Source organism: Bos taurus, chromosome 18, assembly GCF_002263795.3.
Source record: "Bos taurus isolate L1 Dominette 01449 registration number 42190680 breed Hereford chromosome 18, ARS-UCD2.0, whole genome shotgun sequence".
Classification (NCBI taxonomy): Eukaryota; Metazoa; Chordata; class Mammalia; order Artiodactyla; family Bovidae; genus Bos; species Bos taurus.
Genome location: NC_037345.1, coordinates 17,461,290 through 17,487,179, shown reverse-complemented (window position 1 = coordinate 17,487,179; position 25,890 = coordinate 17,461,290).

The window sequence follows — 25,890 nt, the reverse complement described above, 5'->3', positions numbered from 1 at the left end:
AGCCTTCCTTCAGAGCACATTGCGCAGTTGTAACAATGCATCCATTTGGTAATTCTCTGGGTGTTCTCTTTCCGATTGGCAAGCCCACAACAGCAGTGATTCTGTCTGCTTTGCTCTGCAGTAGGTCCTAACATAGTGCCCGACACTTAGCATGTGCTCAGCAAATCTTTGCTAAATAAAGGTATGAGGAAAATAGCTGCTTATGCTTCTATGGACACCACAGAGTAGGAAAGACACTGACCCATTGGACTGGTGCCTGAAAAGACAGAGCAGTGGCTGTTTCATCCTTTAAGTCTCAATAGAGAGAAATGGGACTTGAGAGAGTGGGAGCACTGTCATCATGTATTCAAAGGAGAGTATTCAGATGGAGGGAGGAGTCTTGCTTCTACTTCTCTACATAAGGGGTCTGTAGACAATGGGGGTGGCACTAAGGAGGTGGGTGCTTACTCTATATGAGAAAGGACAAGCTAAGAGCTACACCGGGAATTCTGAAGACAGATTGTGTAAAATGTTCTTTATTTATTAAAGTTTCCATAAGGACAGTCATGAATGGGTCCTCTGGGTCTTCGGCTGTATATGCAAATCCTGAATCACAATCATGGGTCTTAGTTTCATAGGGCTAAGGAGCATTATAGAGGTCTAACTTCCTACCCTTCTCCTCCCTGTAGCTTGACCCTCAAGCAGTGGTGCTGGGCGGGAACCGTCCTCCTGATGAGGAAGTCCCACCTTACCCTCTTGTCTAAGATGGCATGCTGGTGAGCTTCCATCTCCATGCTTCCTTTCTGCTCCTTGAGCAGGATGCCTTTTGGAAAAGGCTTGGGCTGTGCCTTCAGAGCCTTCTGGTTGGTCCTCTGCATGGTCAACAAGCCGCAGGATGTCAGTACCAGCCTTATAACTAACATTGCTCGGAAATAGGATTTTGGTGAGAGATGTAGCTGCTCCTAAAGACAAACCTGCTAATAAACTAGCTAATATCTTGTTTTCCCCCAGCCCTCTCACTACCTCTACACAGATGACTCCAATGAGATAATTACTTTTCCACCAAGATAAACATGACTGCAATCAATACAGTTAGTAAAAAAACAAACAAATAAAAAACAAAACACATGGTTTTCCAAAGAAAAGAAAATACTAACATTAAATACATTTATATTGACACGAAGCCAGGTTGGTCTGGAGCATGTGTGAGCATGTGCTTGGTCCTTTGGAAATAACTTGGAGCTGGACATCTCCCAGTGCCCCAACCTGGCTGAGCACACACCTTTTCCTCTGCCCTAGATGTAGGCTCCGGGGAAAGCAGAGTGAGAATCATGTCAAGGAAAATTAGACTTTTAGAAAAATATTCTTCAGGGACTCAGATCTCTTTTGGAGGTTTGAGTTCCCTGTTGTTCTTTCCTTGGGCTGTGGAGAATTTTGCCAATTGTTTTCCTTCTCTGGATTTCATTTGTGTCATCTACTAGGACAGAATAATTTCCCCCAAATGAATCACCCTTTAAGCATTGCTGTAATGATCTGATGACAAAATTGAAACAGTTTTGGAAATCACAATGTCTTCAACATATGGGAGGTGGTCTTCCCAATCCTGGTTGCCTCCTTGCCTCTTTCAAGATTCTCATTTTATAACACCGGGGGGAGAGGACATTCTTCTCACCTGGAAGTTGACATTGGCTGCTGCTGCTGCTGCTAAGTCACTTCAGTCGTGTCCAACTCTGTGGCCCCATAGACGGCAGCCCACCAGGCTCCACCGTCCCTGGGATTCTCCAGGCAAGAACACTGGAGTGGGTTGCCATTTCCTTCTCCAATGCGTGAAAGTGAAAGTGAAGTCGCTCAGTCGTGTCCGACTCTTTGCAGCCCCATGGACTGCAGCCCACCAGGCTCCTCCGTCCATGGGATTTTCTAGGCAAGGGTACTGGAGTGGCTTGCCATTGCCTTCTCTGTGACATTGGCGCCTGTGGAGTTAATTTAACTAAAGTAAAAGCTGTCAAAGCAGGAGAGTTGGAAGGAAAGTGAATATCAACAACATCCACAGTATCATTCATTGAACACTCATTATGGATTGTCCCTGGGTTAAACATTTTACGTCAATTATTTCATTTGATTCTTACAACAGTTATGTACTCTTATAAGCCCTATTTTACAGATGAACAAATGTAGGCTGGAGTGATGTGTGTGAAAGAGTTGAGAGTGCTCTTTTAGAAAAATAGACAGGAGAGGCATCACTGAACAAGAAATAGTTGAACCAAGAAGAGAACCCTGAAATCATCTAAGAGAGAGCATTCCAGGCAGAGGTGTTGAATCAGGAACTTTCTCAGGGTGGCTGCCAAGTTGTGGGCCAGGAGGAGCTGTAGGAGAAAATCAAAGAGGTGGGCAGGGTGAGATGATGGTGGGTCTCCAGGATGGTGGCAAGAAGTTTGAGTCTAGCTGTGAATGTGGTGGCCATGAGAATTAAATAAAAGGATAGGTCCAAAGTGGCTTATGAGCTGCAAAATATTAAACTGATATGATATGCCATTGTAGTCATTCATTCATTCAACACTCTCCCCAGCCTCACCCTTGTGCTGATCCATGTTCAATGTGCTTTACTCAAGGAGCTCAGATTCAAAACAGTTCTCATCGTTTCCTGGATTCCAGATGGATTGTTAATGGACTAGCACTGTCCTCTGAGGACTCATGAACTAAGAACTGATCAGGTGGGAGAAGCCCAGAATAAGGCAGTCCCCAGGAATCCCTCCTCCTGATTCCTTCCAAACTAACAAGACATTAAAAGAAGACCTGCTCCCTGGGTATGGAGACATGTGTAATGGGGCATTGCAAGATGAGCCATGACTTCTTTGAAGATAGGCTTGGAGCAATTCCAGAGAGAAAGGCTCATTTCTAATCATCCAGAGATTTCCAATTGGGATTTAGTGGAGCCTGGGAAGAAATGACATTAAATACTCTTCTCCAGCACCAAAGGGAAAATGCAGAACAGAGAATTTACAGACTTACAGACTTTATAGCAGAGGATTTGCACAGCCCCACATTGGTTTGCAGCCTCAAATCTAGAATCACTCTATGAATATATGCAAGGAAACAAACCAATACAGACATGCCAGAGGCATAAAGTAATTCATGGCTAATGGGTCCAAGCAGCATTCAAGTTAGGATGAAATTATTGGGCAATCACCCAAACCTGGAATCCTCTATACTTGAAAAGGTAGGATATATTTTAATTATCCATGGTCTAAGACTTTGTAGTTTTGCCAATTTAATGGCCATCTTGCCAATTTAATGGTTGAATATTTTCTCACTGTTGCTTTTAGTTTTCTTGATTATAAGTAAAGTGTATTTTTTAAAAGGAAGAGAGAGATGTATTTGTAAATAATGACTGTAAGCACTGCCTATATCAACATAAAGCAGATCACCTTATGTTTGTTCTGTGGTTTGCTTTCATATTGCATTTTCTTCTCTTTCTGCAGATATGTGAGTAGAAGTAAGATATGTTATCAAAAGTAATACCACTTAGCCAAATACATGTCTGATATGCCTGTTTGTCTCTTGGGCATTAATTCACTCAACAGGCAGGTATGACACACCACCTCTATTAGTAAAGTAGTTGCTGCTGCCTCCTGCAGCACAAGCCTCTCCCATCTCAGTGGCTTGAAACAATAGAGGGTTAGTTCTCACTCAAAGTCCTGTGTGGATTGGGTGGCTTTGCTACTCAGCTCCATTCCAGGTAGTGACACTGGGATCCAGGCAATTCCTATCTTGTAGCTATGCCATCAGAACAAGGGCTCCTCAGACCATGGTGGCAGGGAAAGCAAGGACTGAAGGATTGTGTGGACTAACTGTAAGGGCTCAACTAGGGAGTGACTAGCATCACTTTTATCCACATTCTATTAGCCCAGATGCAGTCACATGACCCTGGCAAGCTGCAAGGGAGTCTGAAGTGTAGCAAAGCCCATGGACAGCGATGAGCACTCATACTCTCTGCCATAAACTTACACGTCAGTGCTGTGCGTAATGAGAGGGATACAGAGGGGACTAAGACACGGACCTACGCTTCATTTCACAGTCTGATCAGAAAAAAGATCATGCATAATTATGCTGCAAGTCTGGCTATGATTGATTCTTTACCACTGAGCCACCAAAGCAACTGTCTATGATTGGTACATAATGAGAATTATCAACTAGGTGCTACAAATCTCTCAGCCTTTTAAATTGCAGTATGCTGCTGCTAAGTCACTTCAGTCGTGTCCGACTCTGTGTGATCCCATAGACGGCACCCCACCAGGCTCCCCCGTCCCTGGGATTCTCCAGGCAAAAACACTGGAGCGGGTTGCCATTTCCTTCTCCAATGCATGAAAGTGAAAAGTGAAAGTGAAGTCGCTCAGTCATGTCTGACCCTCAGCGACCCCATGGACTGCAGCCTTCCAGGCTCCTCCGTCCATGGGATTTTCCAGGCAGGAGTACTGGAGTGGGGTGCCATTGCCTTCTCCAAATTGCAGTATAGGTAGAGAGAATAGGAAGACAAAGCTGTAGAGGCCAGAAACCATGAGGTTGTCTTGGTAATAGTGAGAGAACACTGTAACAAGGACATGTGAAGGGAGCAAGTGGCAGGAAAAAAGTCTGAAAATTTAATTTAGGTGCAGATCAGAGAAAAGCTAAGGAGTTTCAGAAGTCACCATTTTTGAGAAGGAAACAAAAAGAAGATTAAGCAAAGGGACTATTTAATAAACACCAGTTTAGCCAAAGCAGGCAAAGTATATAATCACTTTGTGCCTTGATATTCTTATGGGGATAAGAATAAAGGGGGATATTAATGTTTACTTTTTTGATTGTTGTGAGGGTTAAATGAATAAAAACATGTTAAATGTTTACATATATTAGTGTAAATACATGCAATAGTGTTTGACAAAATAATCAGTTTATATTAACATTAGCTGAAGAATATATAATCTTGTTTTACTGACATATCTAAGGGAGAATGTCATAACTCAAAAGACATTCTTGACAAGGCCATTAAAGAGATGGCCCAAATGTGTTGATAATCAGGTAAGAGGATCAAAATATCCATGGTGATAGCGATGACTTTCTGGGAACTCCAAGTAGTTCAGGAAAGTCACATTCCCTTCCATATACCTTCTTGCTTTAAGAGAAAGAAAATATTAAGGCACATTCCAGAGGCATATTGTGGGCATATTCTAGTTGTCCCAGGAGCCCTGGGCAAAACCATACAGCAGTTAACAGAGTGAGGATTGGCCTCAGAATGTCTGGGATAGAATTCCAACTCTGCCATTTACAAGCTGTTTGACCTTGTACAACTTATCCAAAGCCTCCTTAAGTCCCAGTTTCCATGGGTGTAAGGTGAGCATAATACTTACCTCACAGGTGATTCATAATCATATGCATATGACATTTAGCTTGGTGGTACAAGATTTTCACTAAATATTAAAAAAAAAACACTTATTATTTGCTATTATTAATTAGAAGGCATAAAGCATAAGTAAGAATTAGTTGTGCATAATTCCATTAATAGTGAAACTCTGAATCTAGTTTGGACTCAGTGACCCCTGTCCCAAGCCATTTTTAATGATATGAAAGACTGATGCAGAGACAGTAAAGAAGAAAGAGTGTAGACAAGTTGACCACTGTATACAAATTAATTCTGCAAACACATATTGATGCCTATTGCATTCCAGACCCTCTGCTGGGCACTGGGGGTGAATAAAATCCTCCCAGTGGCTTAGGGACACAAGTCAAGTGGGGGAGATAAAAATATAACCAGTAAGTATAAGGACCATAGAGCAGGATGGGTATCATAATGAAAGTAACCACCGTGTGAGGCATCTTCACACTGGAGTAGGAAGAGGTGTCAGAATAATCCCCTGGGAGATGTGATGTTGAAGCTGGGTTTCTGAGACTGAATAGGAGTTTGCTAGAAGGCAATGGCAACCCACTCCAGTACTCTTGCCTGGAAAATCCCATGGACGGAGGAGCCTGGTAGGCTGCAGTCCATGGGGTCACTAAGAGTCAGACACGACTGAGCGACTTCACTTTCACTTTTCACTTTCATGCATTGGAGAAGGAAATGGCGACCCACTCCAGTGTTCTTGCCTGGAGAATCCCAGGGACAGGGGAGCCTGGTGGGCTGCCGTCTATGGGGTCGCACAGAGTCAGACATGACGAATCGACTTAGCAGTAGCAGCAGCAGGTAGAAATTGGGGTATCGATGTGAATCAAAGGGGAGAAGTGCTCGAGGACTTCGCTTCTCAAAGTGTGGTTCAGACACCAGCATCTCATAATCACATGCATGATTTCAAGCCCCATCCCAGATCTGCTGAATAAGAATCTGATTTTTAACATGATCCCATTGTTTTCCATGGGCATCTTAACCTCTGAGAGCACTGGTACAGGACTATAACAGTCAGAGCAAAGGAAAAAAAACTTAGAAATTTGGACTTGCTCAAGGAACTCTAAGAAGCTTAGACAACCAAGAACCAGCCAGGGGCAGAGGCAAATGGAGCTAGAGAGACAGATCCCACACCAATACCACATCTGCATGGAAGGCAAGACACTTCTAAACTCAAGGCTCTTTACTTGGAACTCCCAGGCCTGTCCAATAGCAGCTGAGATTCAAACCATGGTCAAGTGAAGGGCACTGGCAGTTTGACCCTGACATCTGTCCCACTTGAGAGAACTGACCTCTGTTTGCATTTCTTCTTCCAGACCTGGATCCATTAGAGCCGAATCAGCTGTTTACCTCTGCCCACATCACAGGGCTGCTCTGATGAAAGTTCATACAGACCAATCAATCAGGCCGATTTCAATTAATCCTAATTGTCCTGTTGGGATTCCTTGCCAATAACTAAGATGTGGTGAGATGCTGGCATGGCTTCATCATGACTTTCGGAATTCCCATGGATGCTGCAGGCATCTGTGCACAATGCTGTGTGTCAGGGTGCGGGGGTGGGGGAGGAGTGCATGCGCATCCAAGCGCATGCGTGTAAGGTCAGTCATCTCTGCAGCATACACAAAGAGCTTCTCAAAGCAACCTGCCTCCTTCCCCCTTCCTGTGGCCCCTCCTCCAGGAGTAAAGGGGGAGCCACCAGAAAGACTGGAGATACAGACACGGGTGTGGACCACTAAATGTCTTTCAAAGAATTTGTGGAGAGTTGCTTGATTGTTTGAGTCTGTTTCTCTTCACCTCTTAGCACAATTATGAGGCTATTTCCCTATCTTTTACACATTCTGTGAGAGTGAGTGATTTGCTCAGTTGTGTCTGACTCTCTGTGACCCCATGGACCATAGCCTGCCAGGCTCCTTTGTCCATGGAATTCTTGCCTTGAGAAGTGGGTAGAAATTCCCTTCTCCAGGGGAACTTTCCAGCCCATGGATCAAACTCTGGTCTCCTGCATTGCAGGCAGATTCTTTGCCATCTGAGGCACCAGAGAAATCCTACTCATTCTGTCCTTATCCTCAGCTCTTTAAGGCAGGGCAGTAGGCACATCGATGTAGATATCTTCCAAATTCCTTAGATCTCCTTAGACCTTCTCTCCCCCCATGGGTGCTCTGTGAATAAGCATCTCTTAATTGCCTTTCTCCCTGCCACTTGAACCACCCCTCCCCGACTCCAGACTGTGATATAGATGACCTGGCCCCAAGTACAGGGACATGAAGGAGTTCCAATCATGGGGCTCTTTCCCTTGTAATCCTGTGGTTATAGTAATGCTAGTCATGGGAGCTTGTGGCTAGAGTTCATAGGAAATTCATAGCAACGGTATTCATAATATCCAAAAAAATGAAAAGCAACTCAGGTGTCCATTCTACCATTGAGTCTATGCTGCTACTGTAGAATGGCTAAAAATACAGTGACATCTCCAAAAATAGAATACTATGCAGCAATAAAAATGGACAAACTCCTGATACATACAAAAACATAGATGACCCTCAAAAAGCTGAAGCTAAGCAAAAACAAAAAGTCTTACGTGAAGACTGTGTTCTATAGATGTTATTTATATGTATTCACACTGAAGGGAAATAGAAACAAATAGAAACTCAAATCTAAAGGTCCTAAGTACTAAAACAAATCAAGAGGTAGCACAGTGCTTAAGTGAGAAGGGCAAGCTCTGAAGTCAGGAAGTAGTGTTCAAATCTAGCCTTACTGTTTACTAACTGCATAGCCTTGGATAAACTGTGTTAATCTCTTAATTTAACCATGTTTCATTTTCCTCATTTGTAAAATCTGGATAATAGTACTGATCTCTTAGGATTATTCTGAGATTTCAATGAGCAAGTTCATATACTGGCACGAACGTCTAGTACCTAGCACATGCTTAGTACTTACCATTATTACTGTTATTTTTATTCCACAAATTATATCTCAAAATGTCTGCAAGGCATGACAACAACTAAAAAAGCGAAGATGAGTAGAGCTCCTAGATGTGAGGGAAGGCTTCCTGGAGGTGGTGGCACTAAGCCAAAGCTTTGAAGGATTATCAGCCTGCTGGTTAATAATAACCTCGGTAGCACACAATCACCAATTCTCAGGGGTACAAAACAGTAAATGTTTATTTAGTTCACAGGTCAGCTGGGGTCTCTGCTAGCTTGAATGGGTTACTCTAAGCTGCAGGATGGGATAAATAGTTAACCCACACATGTCCTTCTCCAAGTGATGGTACAACGGAACAAAAGGAAACTCACAAGGCCTCTTAAGACTTAGGCTTGGAACTAGCACAGTCACTTCTGCCTCACTCTCTTGGCCAAAATAAGTCTCGTGGTTTAGCCCAACATCAAGGTGGAAATATACTCCGCCTGTTTATTGAAAGGAGCTGGCACTTTCATGTGGCAAAAGGAATGGAAACAGGGTGAGTTGAAGAGATGAGGACAATGATGCAATCTTCTCAAGGGCGAGAGACTAGGGAAAGGCCTGCCCTGTGAACAAATGTACTGTGGTTGTCATCAGATTAGACTGGTTGGACTGAAGAGGAAGGGGCCATCATGAAAAGAAAGATTCAAAGGGATTGGTCACAGAAAGCTTATCATATAAGGCAGCCAGATGTAGATAGATGGAATAAATCCAAAATTTGTTCTTGGGATAAAGAATCTAGCCTGGAGCATCCTGAAAAGTAAGAAGGTACTTAAAAAACCCACAATAATAAAGTGTATGTCAAACAGACTTAGGAGCCAACTGAAAGAGCTCCCAAAGGCCAAATTTTAGCAAAAATAAAGTAATACTGGATTATATCTCATAGAATAAAATAAATACCCATAAGTTCATCGTGATAAAACTACATACATACAAACACATGGGAGAAAAGATAAGTTTCCTTTGTGGAAAATTCAAAGCTCTTCCCACATGTTCCCCATGTGATCTAGCCCTTGCCAACCTCCCCAGCTCCATCTCCTGCCATTATTCTCCCTCATCCACAGTGTTTTAGCCACACTGTACTTCTCTGCAGCTTTGCATCTGAAATTTCCTTTGCCTGAAACATTCTGCATCTAATTCTTCACACAGCTGATTCTTGTCATCTAGGTCTCAGCTCAACTGTCACCTCCACAGAGAAGTCTTCCTTTATTGCCCTGATCATTCCCTTTTCCTTCGACTTGTCTTACTTCCTTCATAGCACTTGGTACTTTTAATGTGATCTTATTTTCTTATTATCTTATTTGCATCCTCTCCAATTTACAAAATAAACTATGAAGACAATAACCTTCCTTATCATTTGAGTCCCTGATGCCAAGCAAGCTACCTGGCACATAGTAGATGCTCAATAAACATTTATGGCATAAATGAGTGAATAAATGAATGCTTGTCAATCCCCAGGTTCTTGGAGTCAGGCACAGTGCCTAGCATAGAGTGAGGATAAATCTTTGTTTTGTGGTTATGCACATGGCTTAACATAAAAATAAATTAATAGATTGATGAATGAGTGAAGAAAACAAGGACCGAACATGAATAGTGATTAAAATATGTTTATAAAATCCTGAACTGGCCTCATGTAATGCATTGGTATTAAGTGCATTAATCCAGATTAATTCTGCAAAGTTCTCTGGCATACAGGGCTACAGAAAGCCACTATGGTTGGAATTTATGGATAGTTTGGAGCTCAGCTCTTAGGGGTACCTCTTTGAGGTAAAGAGAAAAGGTTGCCTGAGAACTTCTCCTCTCTAAACATTTAATGAGGCTTCTGGAACAGATCATTTGGAGAGGAAGCTACAGAGATAAGGGCCAAGGTATAAAAATAAATGGATTTCCTTATTGAAATGAATCCCAGTCGTATTTTTCCTGTGTGGCATAATGATTAAAACTCATAAATTACCATTAACTGTGAAGCAAGCAAACAGTAAACCTAGAGTATCTGCTCTGTCTCAGCTCTGGGTCCCCAGAGCCCTCAGGGAAGCCTTGATGGCTGCAGGAGCCACATCTGGAGAAGAACCTCAAAGACCTCCAGGTCCCCAGACACAGAACAAATGGGCATGTAGCACTTGGAATCTGCTCCCAAAAGGGAAGAGCCAGAGGAATGAAGGGCTGAGGATGCCTCAACTATAGATGAAGTCTCCTCTCAGGTTATGTGGCTACTGTGTATACAGTGTATTGCTTGTGGAAAGACCACTCCCCAGCAACATTTAAAGTAGCAAATCTATAATGCAATCCTTTCAGCCAAGTGGAAGGCTATGAGATCCTAGAGAGAGGAAAAATGTCTTTCCTCTCTAGTATGGTCCCTGTGAGGCTTAGAGTGATAAGTCCCAAGCTAAGGGTCGAATCAGCATCTTTTTAGGATTTTTAAAATAGAAATTCCCAGGTCTCAGCCTGCACCAATGAGTCACAGTCACTCAGGATAAGGCTCAGGGAAGCTGTGTTTGTAAAAATTCCTTACTAGCACTCTCACCATCATCAGAATAGAAATGAATAAGAGAGGCAACTCCTTCCTGGCACCAGACAAAAGTGCAGAACTGTGATTCACGTGAGAAATGAAACATTCAAGAAGAAGAGACCTGTGTTTGTTCTGACTTTCTGACCTGTAGTTCTTTCCAAAGTGAATCAGAGAGAGGGGAAACCTAAAGAGATCCAAGTGATCTGATTGAGCTGAGCAGAGTATGGAGTTAGGGCTGCTGAACTGGCTTGGATTTGAGGAGTAGACACTAAAGGAGAACTGTGGAGAGGAAAGACCCCAGAAGTCGATGTGGGCATGTCTTGAGGCATCTTGGTTGAAACCTGGGCCTGCAGAGTCCAGAGCAAGAGTTGATGAGGCCTGTTAGAGAGCAACTGCTAAGAGTTTGAGAGCTAGATGGAAATGCCAGAGGCTCTGCTGGATTGGGAGCTCCAGTTCTGCTAAAGTTTAGAAGCTCTAGTGTGTATCTCAGTTAAGATTGCAGAAAGGGCATATACTAGGGTGAGGATCATACCTTAGAGCAGGGGTTCTCAACCTTGGCACTACTGTGCCAACATTTGGAGCAGATAACCCTTCACTGTGGGGAGCTACACTGTGCACTGTAGGATGCTTAACACCAATGCTGACCTCTACCTATTAGATGCCAATAACATCCACCCAACTTGTGACAACTCAGAATGTCGCTAGACATTGCAAAATGTCCTTGGGGGAAAAATGCACCTCAACTGAGGAACACTGCCATAGAGTCAGGGCAACATCTCACGACTAATGATGAAATTGAAATAGAGTGGTCCTAACAAAAAATAAAACAAAGCCAAAGAAGATCAAGAGGTTTCACCAGTAATTTAAATGTCTTCAATAACTCAAGTTTTTAAAGGAAAACAGTATAATCCAGCTTCCCTAAGAGGTATTATCCACAATAATCCAGCATAAAAAAAAATATTACTAGGCAAGTGAAGCAGGAAAATTGTGACCCATAATCCAGAAATTGGTAGGCAAATAGTTAACAATACTATACTGTATAATTGAAAGTTGAGAGTAGACCTCAAAAGTTCTCATCAAAAGAAAAAAAGAATTTGTTAACTATGAGAGGTGATAGATACTAGCTAAACTTGTGGTAGTCATTTTGCAATATATACATAGATTAGTATGTTGTACACCTTAAACTTATACAGTGTAATATAGAAATTATATATCAACAAAACTGGGAAAAAGGAAATTGGTAATCAATAGAAACAGACTCTTAAATGGCAGAGGTATTGAAATTAACAAAAGGACTCCAAATCATTATTATAAATATATCCAAACACTCAAAAGAACAAATGGATAAAATAGCAAGGAAAGGAATTTCACCAGAGAAATGGAAACTATGAAAAATTATCAGATAGAAATGATAAAACTGAGAGTTAGAGTATTTGTCTTAAAAAAATTCCCCAGATGGGGTTAACAACAGATTGACAACTACAGAATAAAGCGTCATGAAACATGAAGATAGATAAACAGAAATTATAATTACTCAGTGTGAAGAACAGAAAGTAAAATGAGTGTTTTTTAAAATGAACAAGCACTACCTATACAGCCAACCACCTTGAGATAAATGTGTCAAGATTATTCAATGGGAAAGAAAGTCTTGTGAGCAAATGGTATTGAAACAACTGGATTAGCAAAATGAGGAAAAAAGGACCCTATATCATATATAACAATTAACTTGAGATGAACCATAACATCTGAAAGAAGATATACTAATAAAACACTTAGAGTAAGCCAAGATTTTGTGGTTTACAACAGCAAAAGACAATAATTAGAAAAGAAAAAGATGATAAAGTGGATGTCATCAAAATTAAAATATTTGTCTTCAAAAGACACCATTAAATAATTGAATAGGTAAGCCACAGATCTAGGGGAAAAAAGTTCTCATAAATACATTTCACATTATATATATGTACCACAGCTTCTTTATTCATTTCTCTGTTGATAGACATTTATTACTCAGCCATTAAAAAGAATGAAATAATGCCATTTACAGCAACATGGATGGGCCTAGAGATTATCATACTAAGTGAAATGGGTGAGACAGAGAAAGACAAATATCACATGATTTTGCTTCTATATGGAATCTAAAAGTAAATAATATAAATGAACTTATTTACAAAACAGACAGACTTAGAGAATGAACTTACAGTTACCTGGGTCAGGAGGAACATTTATAGAGTTTGAAACTGGCATGTACACACTGCTATACTTAAAAGAAATAACAAACAAGGGAAAAATATGTATATTTCACAAAGGACTGGTATCCAAAATATAAAAATAATGTGTATAACAATTATTTTTAAAACCCAAAATTTTTTAAATAAGCAAAATATTTGAACAGACATTTCACAAAAGGAGATACATAGCTGGCTAATTAGCACATAAAATATTCAAGATTGTTGGTCATTAGGGAAATGAAAATTAGAACCAGAACGTGTAAACATATATACAATAAAGCCTGACAGCACTCAGTGCTGGAAAACACACAGCACAATCAGGACTCTCAAACATTGTTGGTGGGAATATAAAATAGCACAACCAGTCTGAAAAATGTGCTGGAAGCTTCTTACAAACAAACACTATGACCAAACAATTCTATTCCTGGTTATTTACCCTCAAGAAAGTGTGCACAGAGACGTGCGTGCGCACATACACACACACTGGAAACCTTGTATAAGGAAATTCATAGCAACTTTATTCATAATATCCAAAAACTGGAGAACAGCCCAGGTGTCCATTTTACTGTTGTAGAATGACTAAAAGTACAGTGATATCTCCCACAACAGAAGAGTACACAGCAAGAAAAATGAACAAACTCTTGATACATACAAAAGTGTGGATGACTCTCAGAAAGCTTAAGCTACGTGGAAAAAAAAAAGAATGAAAAGTTTTACATGACGACTATATACTGTAGATTTTATTTATATGTGATTCTTCAAACTGAAGGGAAATGGAAACAAATAGAAAATCAAATCTACTGTGATTATTGTGCAATGCAAAGGTCTTAAGTACTAAAATAAGAAAAAGAACAAAATTGGAGGACTGACACTACCTGATTTAAAGAATTGCTAAAAAGCTACAGAAAGAAACGGTGTGATATTGGTAGTTGACCAGAGTAGGGAACAATGAAACATAATTCAGAGTTTAGAGACAGAACCACACATCTACAGTTAACTGATTTTTCAAAAACTTATCAAAACAATCAATGAAGGAAAAGAAAGACTCGAACAAATGGTATTGGAACAAGTTGATAACTGTATGGGACAATTTTAACTTCAACCATACCTCATACCATACAAAAATTTAATCTATACTTGATCAAAGGCATACATGTAAATGTCCAACCTCTAAAGCTCTAAGCTTCCAGAAAAAAACATATGAGAAGATCTTCAAGGCCTTGAGGTAGGCAAAGATTTCTCAGAGAGGACCTTAAAAGCACAAATGATAAAAAAAAAAAAACCCCAAAATTGGCAAATTGGGCTTTATCAAAATTTAAAATGTCTGTTTACCTACAGACATCACAAACAGAAAGAAGCAGCAAAGCACAGACTAGGAGAAGTTATTTGTATTTCTGACAAAGGACTTGCATTATAAATGTGTTCTTTTCCCTAGAACTCAATAGTTAAATATAACACCCTGAGAATGACCAATAAGCTCATGAAAGGATGTTCAACACCATTTGTCATCAGGGAAATTCAAATTATGATTCTAATAAGATTCTACTCCATACTCACTATTTTATAACATCAAAAACCTGTCATCACAAAACTTTGAAAACAATGTGAAGCAATGAAAACTGTCATATTTTGCTGGTGGGTGTGCAAAATGTCACTAGATCTTTGGAAAACTCTTTGGTAGTTTCTTATAAAATTACCTCTATACCTACTCTGTGACCAAGCAATTCTACTCCATGTTAGCCTCATTTCTAGCAGTGAAAGTGAAAGTCGCTCAGTCATGTCCGACTCTTTGAGACCCCATGGACTTTACAGTCCATGGAATTCTCCAGGCCAGAATACTGGAGTGGGTAGCCTCTCCCTTCTCCAGGGGATCTTCCCAACCCAGGGATTGAACCCAGTCTCTCGCGTTGTAGGCAGATTTTTTATCAGCTGAGCCACAATGGAAGCCCAAGAACACTGGAGTGCGTAGCCTATCCCTTCTGCAGTGGATCCTCCCAATTGAGGAATCGAACTGGCGTCTCCTGCATTGCAGGTGGATTCTGGAGGAGACGGTAAATAAAGAGGTAAACAAATGAGGAAATAAGACACTTTCAGATTGTGGGTGTGAACAGATAGGTAACACTTTAATGCACGTAGCAAGGTTGTGGTAAGGTAGTAGCTGCTGTTATTTTTATTGATCTATGAGATCCTGGAAGATGGAGCTGGTTCTGAATTATTCCTAGTCTTGACCACAGGGTCTGAAGACAAGCAAAATGTGTTTGATTGAATGTCTGAGTTGGCATGAGTGAATGAACTAAAGCAACCAATGGAAACTGATGAACCCAGATCCACAATTAAAAGAACACAATGAAGTCCCAAATCATGACATACTGGTGATGTGAACAGGCACTTAGACAAGGGAGATGGGCTGGAGAAGTCTGTGAAGGCTTCCTGGAGGAGGTAAACTCTGAGCTGATTCTCCAAAGAAGGTTTGGAAGGCAAAAGTGAATGAGAGGAGAACTGGATTGGGCTGAAGAAGATTCACATAAGGAGGAGACTCTGGGCAAGCAGCCTGATTGGCATGGAAGGCTCTGCTGATGACAGCCATGCAACAAGAGGCAGGTCTTCTCAGCCTGCTGCCAGATCCTCAACCAGCTCATAACCTAGCAGCACTCAACATAGCCAGGCAGGGCTGTCTAGAAGGTGGTTTAAGGGCATTTGTTCCTGCTGAGCTCTCCTGCTCCAGCCCTGGTAGAGTGTCTGGGCTATATTCTGCAGCTTTCTGAGAGCACCTTTAGCTGACATCCTAGCAAGTCTCTGATGGGGTGGAGCGGGGAGGGCACTTGTTTCGGAGGTAATTTGTAACTGCAGTGTGTGAGTGCTCAGTCGTGTCTGACTCTTTGCGACCCTATGGACTGTAGTTCACCAGGCTCCTCTGTCTACAGGATTTTCCAGGCAAGAATACTGGAGTGAGTTGCCATTTCCTTCTCCAGGGGAATCTTCCCAACCCAGGGATGGAATCCACATCTCTGTGTCTCCTGCATTGCAGGCAGATTCTTTTACCACTGAGCCTCGTGGGAAGCTGGCAATTGTAGGAGGGATTGGAAAGGAAGCAGGGCTGGAACACAGTCAGCTTGAGCACTGACCTCAAATTTAAGCCACCTGCACTGATTTGTTGGATCCTGAACAAAATCTTACTTTTCAAACTGAATCCTATACCTAGGTGGTTTTTTTAGAAACATCGATGAATCATTTCAAACTAGAAAACCAGATTTTCCCAAAATTGATGACCGAGAACAGTAACCTTCAAACATTAGTGAAGACCAGATTCTCCTGGAGGGCCTATTAGACCATGGATGGCTGGGTTTCCCCTGCAGTTCCCCACCCTGTCGTTCTGGAGTTAGGCCTAAGAATTTGCATTTCTAAGGAATTCCCAAGAGATGCTAATGCTGCGGGTCCAGGCATCACCCTTGAGAACCACTCGTCCAGAGTTATCTAGAAGCATCAAAATATTCTCCAAAATTAAAATAATAAACAGCTTAAAATTTCTCATTAAATTCCTTTAGAATGACAACTGTAACAGTGACAATTATTGTTTTTCCTAAGTCACTGCATCTAATGCTATGGTTTTCAGTCTTGGTTGCTTAAGGTTTACCTTAAATATCTGGTTTTAAAAGTAATGTGAGCCATTTCTTCAGTAAAGTGCATGCATATAGGCGCACACAGAATTTTATCTGTATTTTGTTGGGGGTGAGTCCAGGCCACACTGTTTCAGTTGGTTCATACTTAACCCAAAAATCTGTGAATGCACCCACAGGCTGCACCTATGGCCAGGAATGAGGTTTTAGTGCCTTGGTCCAGCGGGGTAATTCTAAGCTAACTGCTTACCCTCTCTGGGACTATGAAGTGAGGCTACTCAAACCTCTGGAGGATGGGTCTTTCTTAGGAAGCTAGAGAACAGTTGTCCACTTTTGATTTGACATTCTTTTTCACTGTTTAAAATTTTGGCCATGTGTACATTAAAACACAAACACACCATACACTTTTGTGTGTTAATTTTCTGAATATATACACATAATCTTTTTCATGAGGTCCAAATCAATAGCCAATTACAAACCTTTAACACCTTTGTGTTCTACACACAATTTCTCAAATCTGCAGCCATGTTAATTTTTAGTTGCCACGTTTACGATCATAAGAATCACATTAAAATGGCAAACAAATCAGGTATCTGGATGTGGTATAAATATTAAACACGTACCATGCCCCACGAGTTGAGACTTCAAGTGGGAAAACATATGAGCAAGAACATTGGAAATTGGTTGTCTGCATTTAAAGGTTATTTTTACTGTATGGTCATCATCATAATGCCTAAGGGGTTTGAAACACTCCCAAGGCCTCCTAGAAGCTCCTTTCTGCAGGAACCAAAACCTGTTTCCCTCACACTTGACTCTTCAGGTGGGAGGCAGGTAGAAGACTCTTCTTAGAAAGCAGCTCAATTCCTTAACATTTAAATTCCAGTGTGAATATGTGTGTGAGTGTGTGCGCACATGTGTGTGTACGTGCGATCTTTAATGAATGCTTCCTACTCACCCTCCTCCTCTCTCTTTCCCTAAACACACACACACACACGATAAACATAAATGACAGAAAAGCTGTGCTCTGGCCTTTGCTTGGCAACCCAGTCCCAGAGCCAGGCCAGGCCCTCTTGCCCTTCCTTCCCAAAGTCATCTGCAGCTCCCGAGTTTTTGCAGTGAGCTCATCCCTGTGGCCCCCACAGTCAGTCAGTGACTCCCTGGCAGTGCAATTATCGTCCACCTCACACAACAAGCAGATCCTAATGGGCTCTAGGTCCTCTGCCCTGAGCTTCTCATCTCCTGCTGCCTTGGTGGCCTCAGCCAAGCCGTGCTCATCAAGGGTCCCACTGTCCCCAGCTGACACTGCCAAGGCAGGGCTGAGTCTATGAGGTACATGGAGCCTTGATCTGGGAGCAGGACCCTAGGTCCTCACTGTGCCTAACTCATGGGCTTTAGGGCATGTCCCTCCCCTTCTCTGGGACCAGTGTGAGCAGTTGGATTAGATCAATGATTCTAAGGCTTTGGGGGAGCTATAGGCCCCTTTGAGAATCTAATGAAGCAGTGGGGTCTTTTCCCAAGACATAAATGTAAAGGCATATATAATGTACATTTGATTTTAGAGGTTCATAAATCTTCTAGAGCCCGTCCATAAACCCCAGGAGAGCCCTGAGTTTCCTTCCAGCCTTGACAAGCACCCAAGTTGGTGATAAACTCTTTCCTCTCTCCTTCTGTCCATTTCGCCCTCTCTCTCTTTCTGCTCTTCAACGTGGTCATATGGGTCAAAAAAAGGCAATGAATGGAGAACCTCTTCAGAAACTGCTACGTACGGTGCATTTGTGAGGGATGGTACTTATTATCAACATAGAGTTGCTCTATACTCCTTATTGACCCTATGATGATAATAATAGCTACCATTTATTGAGCACCTACATGGTGCCAAGTGATATCCTAAGAACTGTCCACTCGTCATCTCATTTAAGCTTCAAAATTATCCTCTGAGGAGTGGTGCTACTCCTCCTCCTATTTTTCAGATGAGAAAACTGATAACAAAGAGTTCAGTTACCTCACCAAAGATCACACCATTTGTATGTGGCAAAAACCAGGTTTTGACTAAGACAAAATACCCATATAATGCAATGTCTAGTTGTCTGTGATGAATTTTAGCCACTGGAGAAAATATTATAAGTGAGCCTTGAGCTGAAAGAGTAGGGCACCAACTCAAGGACAGGAAGACAGATAGATAGACATGGGGACTGAAGAAGCCACATTAGACCAGTATGGATGGGCATTGCAGTTGACCAATCTGGGCTGAGATGCCCCAAAGGACCAGGCAAAGAAATTAATCAGGGGTCCTTCCGACAGGAGGTGAAACTGGGCTAAGTTGAAGAAAGGGGAAAGATAAACAATAGTTAAGGTAGGAGGAAGAGCCAGACAAGCGTAGAATGGCAAAGAGATCCTGGGTCACACGAGCCCAGCGGACGTGTTTAATGAGGCCCTAGTCCGTGCAGTTTGCTGCAGCATGATAGATCCTGCCCTCCAGCCACTCAGTCAGTACCTAGTGAGGGCAATGGCACCCATGGGACTCAGGCAGCCAAACGTTTGCAGAGAGCTCATGATCACGGTGTAGCCAGCAAGACATGGCTTCAGTGTCAAGAGGTCCTAGGCTTGAATCCCATCTCTGCCACGTACTGAACTTGTTTATTAACCAGTCCCACCTCAGTTTTCTCATCTGTAAAATGGGAATAATCATAGGATCTGCCTGGAAGAGTTGTTGAAAGTATTGAATGAGATAATGCACAAAAGAATAAGCACAAAAGATGGTGATTACTGTTGCTCTCATCATCCCTAACTGTAATAAAGCTATTAGCACAATGCTTGGCACATACAGTGTACCTAAATATTAGTGTGCCTTCCCTTGAGTCTGCTCCTGGGGCCCATTTATTTAAGATAGAAAAAAATATATATAACAGAGAGGGAAAGGAAAGCTTCCCTTTTCACCCCTGACTGGTGTCCTGCGAGAGAATCACACAGTTCTTTAGAAGAGGGGTGATGTGCTAATAAACTACAGATCCTGAGAACTGGGCATCTGTCAATGACAACTGTAACTCTGACAGGTGAAATTGAACACTTAGAACATTTCACTTGATTCCTTTCAAACACAGAGAGAGAGAGACAGGCCCGCATCTAAGCTTATTTCTTAATTGGTCACATTTTGAAGCATGCTGCTTCCTTGTGACCCCAGAGTTAATAAACAGCCAGTCAGAGTGCCCACTGTATTGAAAGGCAGTTTCCAGAAAGGAGATTTGCTGGGTGCCACCAGTCATCAGCTGGGGTTTTAGAGCAAATTACCCATCCATCAATTTCTCTTCTCCTGGGAGGTATGTTTGGGGCCAAGAGATCCTTGCTAGAAGTGAGATCGATACATAGAAATTCAAATTTACCCCGAAGGCACCTAAAACAAAACGTGCTCCCACTGGCCCTGCTGTCATGCCCTGCCCCCACAGCCGGCCTGGTCCCCCTCTTGCCTTGTCTGGCACCAAGCTGCAGATCCAGCATCCTCTTAGCCACCTCTCTCCCCCCCGCCTTTAATCCATAACCAAATCTGATGATTCTGCTTCTGAAGAGTCTCCCACTCCCATTCCCCCTGTCCTAGCCCCTCATCTGCGCTGCTAATGAGACACCTGCCATTGTTCCCTAACTGCTCCCCCTGCCACCATTCCTACTCCCTTTCAAGCTATTCTCCGCGTGGCGGCAAAGGAGATCCTTCTAAAATGCAAATTCGGTCCCATCACACTCCTGATTAAAACTTTCCAAAGGCTCTCTGTTAACTTCAGGATAAAGTCTCTGCTTCAAATGACGGCAAGCAAGAAGCTTCAAGGTCCCAAGGCTGCCTATCTCCCCACCTCCATGCTCCTTTCTTCTTGCAAGATGCTTTAGCAAGACCAAAGGCTCTAAAAGACTCCCAGCTCTGCCCAGCTATGCACCTGTTACTTCCGATCCCAGGATGCCCTCCTTTTTTTTCTGTTAGCCTGGAAACTTCATTTCTTCCCCACCTCTGAAGCAGCTTGGCTCTGACATTACAACCTGTGTGAAGCCTTCTCCAACAATCAAGTCTCACAGAAAGAAAGGTAGGTTACCCTCTTTTGTAACAATGAGAATATATTTCAATTGTTGAAGGCATCTTATTGGATCCAAGTTTCCCTGTATTCAAGCCTATTGTCTATTTCAAGCTGCCAGCAAGTCAGCATCAGTGGTCCTTGCATCTTTCTATTCCCAATGCCAAACCCTATTAGGCTTCATATGGGCCATTTCATCTTACCATCACAATATTTATAGGAATATGCATACTACTGTGTCCATTTTACAGAGAAGGAAACTGAGGTTCAGAGACATTAAGGAATCTGTCCCAGAGCTCACAGGTAGTATTAGAGACAAACTTGAACTCAGATCTAAGTAACTTTAAAGGGCTCAAGAAACGTTGGTATCTTTATTTAGTGCTGATCATTTATATTCTTATAAACCATCCCCCCCACCAACCCTCATCCTGAAAATACATTTAGAGCAAGAACCTCAAGAATCTTAATGAAAAATGTTCTGGCACTATTTATTGTTTTAAAAGGATTCTTCCTATTTGATTGCTTTCAAAACTGAAAATGCAAGTCATGGAAGGAGCCTGAATTTAGAGAAGCTTGGGTTCCTACCAACCTTGGAAGGATTGCCACACCTTAGTCCCAGCCTTGGACTTGGCACAGAGAAGTTCAGTAACTTGACGAAAGGCACACAGGAGCTGAGTGACCATTTACTTGTTGTGTAAATTTCTTCAGGTAAAAAGCTTCAGGTGCCTGCAGGTGGTGTGTACTGGAATAGTGGGCACCAAGGAGGCTGCCCCTGGGGCAATGACAGTGACTACTACAAACAGTAACAATAATGATAACAAAGTTCTGTTCATTGAACGCTGATGATGTCCCAGGCACTGTGCTAAGCACTTGGCACAACTCAGCTCTCTAATAAGGTGCCCGGGGTGGCACACTGCCAGCAGCCTCACAGCTGGAACTTAACCCCATGTTCACCTGAGGCCAGAGCTCATGCTCTGGTCATTAATGTACCCCTGCTATCTGTTGCTGCTTTTGTGTTACCAGCTGAGATTGAAGCAGGTTCAGTGGCTGGTGCAGACAACCAAGGTGGGCTGCTATGGCCTGGATGCTCTGTCCAGGGCTGTGTGATCATCATGTTATCTGTCCATGGGGCGGGGAAGACTATTACGACCAGATAGCAAGGGTCCATCTGCCTAGGTGAGCATAGGGTCTCTTCTTCCATGCTAAAAACTTCACCTTGAGTCTACCCAGCGGGATAGAAACTTCCCCAGAATTTAGGAAGGCAGAGGCAACAAAGAGGTCAGGAGAACAAGACCTTGAATACTCAACCAAAGAAGCCACCCAATTCCTGGCACTCCTCCCGTTTGGCACTTAAAGAGTTAACCTGAAACTGCCTCCATGATGAATGGCTATAATACTGTCTACGTAATGGGTTTCCTATTTAAATTTTGTGAGGATTTAATCAGTTGGGCGCAGCTGTGCAAGATGCACCATAAACTATGTTGAAAAATATGTAGACATATACATTTATCTGCTACAAATTAAGCTCACTTAGAGGTGGTCTTAATGGCCCATGTAGCCATCATTACAAGCATAAATTCTAAACTGTCTATTTCCAGTGAATTTGCTTTGAGAAAAAAATTAATGCTCATCCTTGGCAGAGCACAGTAATAAATGAAAGGACCCTTAATTTGCAAAGCGCTAATAGTCCAGCCATTTTTCATTAGGAACCCCACGCTGGACCGTATCTGGCAGGGTGGCTTCGTGGGAGATTCCACTGCCCAGTCTAGGGAGGGAGGGGTCTGGCTTTCTGGAGGCCGACCCTCTGTGGTTCACTTGATCTGCTTGGAGGAAGGCTGAAAACCTGGTCCTAATGAGAGGTGCTGAGTTGGCTAGCCCTTCCATTTTGGCTGCATGCTCTCCTCCAGAGGTGATCACTGGGCTTTGCTCTGTCCATGATGTTGAAACTTACTCAGCACATAGTCCAATGGTGAGCACACATCTTGGTGCTCATGAGAATGAACGGCAAACGGAAGTCCTCCCACTTTTCCCTAGGTCCCAGCAGTGGGGAATGAGACAAAGTGGCTGGATTTGAGTCCCAACTGCTACTTGGGCATATCCTGATCCTGGCAGTTCCCTTCCTCTCATAGTCACCAGGAGCTGCCAGTTTGCAAGACAGTCTCATTTCCCTTCTTATATCTCAGTTGATTCTTATAACAATAGTCCCAACCTTTTTGGCACCGAAGACCAGTTTTGTGGAAGACAATTTTTCCATGGACCAGGGGTGGCGGGAAGGTTTGAAAGGATTCAAGCACATTAATTTCATTGTGCATTTTATTTCTACTATTATTGCATAAACCTCACCTCAGATCATCAGGCATTAGATCCCAGAGGTTGGGGACCTCTGCATAACAACTGTAGGAAGTAGGTATAATTACTTCCCCCACTTTAAACATGGAGACAAGGCCAGGACAGCAGTGAGGCAAGAGGGGTACCCAAGATGCATAGTTTAAGGAAGTACTGCCCTCAGGGTTGTGCAAGTGACCGTCTATATTTACAGGACTCTGATAGCATGTTCCTCCTTAAACTTTGCTTCTTACCTGTCTCTCTTGCCACACCCTAGTCCCAGCCTTGAACTTGGCACAGAGAAGTTAATTAACTTGATGAAAGGCACGTAGGAGCTAAGTGAGAGAGCTAGAGTCCAATTCAAGCCATTTAATTTCAAAGTCCACTCTCTTTCCCATGTGCCACAAGGATGCACATTTGAACTGAAAAGTTTGATTTCATTCATCCCAAGCCAGGCATTTACTGTGAGTCAGACTGTTTAGTAGAAGCTTTAACATACTTTGTCTTATTTCATTTTCTTCATAGCAACTTTTACTTTCAGAAGTAATCTTATCAATTCATTTTTTAAAAAAATCTTTATTTATTTATATGGCTGTACTCAGTCTTAGTTGCAGCATGTGGGATCTTCTATCTTCCTTGCAGCCTATGGGATATTTAGTTGAGGCATGTGGAATCTAGTTCCCCAACCAGGGACTGAAACCTGACCTCCTGCTTTGGGAGAGTGAAGTCTTGGACACACTGGGCCACTAGGGAAGTCCCTTCAATTCATTTTTTTTAAGTTTGATTGTGGCTGTGTGCCTCACTAGAATATATACCACTTTAGTGGTCAGAAAAGTTCTTGACACATATTAGGTGTTCAATAAATATTTGTTGAATAAATTATTTTATTTGACAAACATTTGAGATTGTGTGAAACATGTATATTTCCTCAGACATGGTCCCAGGCACCCAAAATATGAGACAGAACCATCTAAAATGTAGGTTTTCTCTCCTCTGAGTATCAGGTGTTCCCATACCCAACCATCCTGGGAGAAGGAATTGGTGTTGGAAAATTCAACCAAACAAATTAAAATCTGGGTTGGTTTTTTTCCAGCAATCAGAAATGCAGAAACACTCAACATTCACCAAAGTTTCTGATGGTGAGAGTTGGGGTTGCAGTAGAAAGTGGTAGGAAATTAAAATTTTGAAAATCAGAATCTCAAAAAATATTAGCTTATTGAAATGAGCAAGGAGATCAAACCAGTCAATCCTAAAGGAAATCAACCCTGAATATTCTTTGGAAGGACAGATGCTGAAGCTGAAGCTCCAATACTTTGATGACCTGATGCAAAGAGACAACTCAGTGGAAAAGACCCTGATTCTGGGAAAGACTGAGGGCAGGTGGAGAAGGGGACAATGGGTTGGATGGCATCACTGACTCAATGAATATGAATTTGAACATGAACCCTTGACAGACAGTGAAGGACAGGGAAGCCTAGCATGCCGCAGTCTGTGGGGTTGCAGAAGTGGACACGACTTAGAGGCTGAACAACAACACTGGAACCTGACCCCCGGCAGAGGCATCAGCACTTTAACACCAAGGAGTGCCTTGAGAGACTTCTTTGTAAACCTTAGAGGCAGCTCCCAAGCTCTTTCCCTCTGCATCTTGTCAGTGGACCAGCCTTCTTTTTTGAGATAAGTTGTCAAATGGGAGGACAAATCATCTCCTCTCCAAACCACCTCTAGGAAGGCTCCCGGCATGCCCTGCAGCATTTCCATAGAAAGCGCTGGAGGAGGAGAGTGAATCTCTACATATCTGGCCTACGGGTTCTGCACAATTTAACAGTTGATAAGGTTGTGGAAATAGGCAAGCATCATTGCCATCAAAATCCGAGATGGACTAGTTTGCATTCCCACCAACAGTGTAAGAAGCTTCCCTTTTCTCCACACCCTCTCCAGCATTTATTGCTTGTAGACTTTTGGATTGCAGCCATTCTGACTGGCGTGAAATGGTACCTCATAGTGGTTTTGATTTGCATTTCTCTGATAATGAGTGATGTTGAGCATCTTTTCATGTGTTTGTTAGCCATCTGTATGTCTTCTTTGGAGAAATGTCTATTTAGTTCTTTGGCCCATTTTTTGATTGGGTCATTTATTTTTCTGGAGTTGAGCTGTAGGAGTTGCTTGTATATTTTTGAGATTAGTTGTTTGTCCGTTGCTTCATTTGCTATTATTTTCTCCCATTCTGAAGGCTGTCTTTTCACCTTGCTAATAGTTTCCTTTGTTGTGCAGAAGCTTTTAAGTTTAATTAGGTCCCATTTGTTTATTTTTGCTTTTATTTCCAATATCCTGGGAGGTGGGTCATGGAGGATCCTGCTGTGATGTATGTTGGAGAGTGTTTTGCCTATGTTCTCCTCTAGGAGTTTTATAGTTTCTGGTCTTACGTTTAGATCTTTAATCCATTTTGAGTTTATTTTTGTGTATGGTGTTAAGAAGTGTTCTAGTTTCATTCTTTACAAGTGGTTGACCAGTTTTCCCAGCACCACTTGTTAAAGAGATTGTCTTTAATCCATTGTATATTCTTGCCTCCTTTGTCAAAGATAAGGTGTCCAGCGTGGATTTATCTCTGGGCTTTCTATTTTGTTCCATTGATCACTATGGAGAACAGTGTGGAGATTCTTTAAAAACCTGGAAATAAAACTGCCTTATGATCCAGCAATCCCACTGCTCGGCATACACACTGAGGAAACCAGAAGGGAAAGAGACACGTGTACCCCAATGTTCATCACAGCACTGTTTATAATAGCCAGGACAGGGAAGCAACCTAGAT